A 1,502-nucleotide genomic window follows, 5' to 3' on the forward strand; every position below is an offset into this window, starting at 1 on the left:
TGCTGAGGTGCAGCAAGCCCCAGCTGTGGAGGAAGCGAGTTGGGGGCATCATTTGGTTCTGTCCTTTCCGGTCGTGGAGGCGCCGTGTGCAGGTGGCCTACGAACCACCGCGTTGGGGGGGTGTCTCGGCACCGCTCCAGCTTTGCTGCCAGAGCCTCAGCCTGCTCCAGATGGGCCCACACAGCCCCCTCCGGCAGGTCCCTGTACCCGGAGCGAGCAGCGAGTGATGCTGCGGTTGCTGTGCCAATGCTCTCCAAGGAGGCGGCAGCACCAGCAGCGTGAAGGGCAGGCTGGCGCTGGTGGGGAGACGACCTTTGCTACGCCAGCCTGAGCAGGGGTAAGCAGGGAGATCAAGGAGACGTGCGCTGGCCTGGACTGGCCCCATCTCCCTACCTTGCAGGTATCTGGGCCCGCGTGATAAACTGCACGTGGGCCAAGGGGAAAAGCTGGCCCTCCTTGTGCAGCTCCTTCAAGCCGGTGCCCTGCATGCCGTTCATCTGCAGCCTGCATCTTTCTCCACGCCCTCTCTCCCCAAATCCTAGTTCTTCCTGGAGCTCATCTCTCTTTGCCTCCTGCTTTGTGAGCCCTTCAGGATCACACTTGCCAGCTCTCTGCCACTACAGAGGGTCAGGGGAAAAAATCCTCCCCCCCCCGGTCAGATTGGTACCGACTGCTTTCCTCTGTAGCGCGGGCACGGCCTCTGCCTGGGCTCTCTCGAGCGTGTGTTAACAACCTGCTACAGCAGCAGGGTGTTGGCGGCTGTGGTCCCCCTTCCTGCTTTCTTGGTGGCTCGGTGGGGTGCGATGCCCGGTGCTGTCAGGGGTGACGGTCATTTTATGGAGCGGTTAAAGGCTGGGTCGAATAGGATGGTTTGGATAGGGCTGATCCTGCCCGGGGCGGGGGTTGGATCAGGTGACCGAGCCATCATCTGCGCGTGTTGTCGAAAAGGCTAGGGAGGAGGAAGATGGGAACTGGGAACAAGACGGAGAGTACCATCCTGCCCCTTTATAAAGCCATGGGGCATACACGCCTCGACGGCTGTGCCCAGTCCTGGTCCCTGCCCCTCCAAAGGGACAGAGCAGCACGGGACACGGTCCAAAGATGGGCAGCAAGGATGCTGGGCGGTATGGGGGGGCTTCCCTAGGAGGCCAGGCCTGGAGGGGGCCGTGATGGGGGTTTACAAAGCACCAAACGGCGAGGAGGAAGGCAGCAGGGCTTTGTTCGTGACTCGCACAAGACCAGAGCGTGGGGTCAGCGTGGAAGGAGTCGGGGGTCAGGTGAAAGCGGTGCAAGGCGGCTCTGGTGCCTCCAGCGCGTCGCTGAAGCGGGGCGCGCGGTGGGGCTGAAGCTCGCCAAGGGACCAGACAGCGCTTGGAGCAAAGGGGCATCAGCCCTTGCTATGCTGGCAAGGGCGGGCATGCTGCCAGGGGGAGAGGACCAGGGGACCCGGTCACCCTCCCTCCAGCCTCCGCCGCGTGACCCTGGGCACCAGGGACCTGCCC

The sequence above is a fragment of the Alligator sinensis genome, unplaced genomic scaffold (genome assembly GCF_000455745.1).
Source record: "Alligator sinensis unplaced genomic scaffold, ASM45574v1 scaffold337_1, whole genome shotgun sequence".
In the NCBI taxonomy this organism is placed as follows: Eukaryota; Metazoa; Chordata; order Crocodylia; family Alligatoridae; genus Alligator; species Alligator sinensis.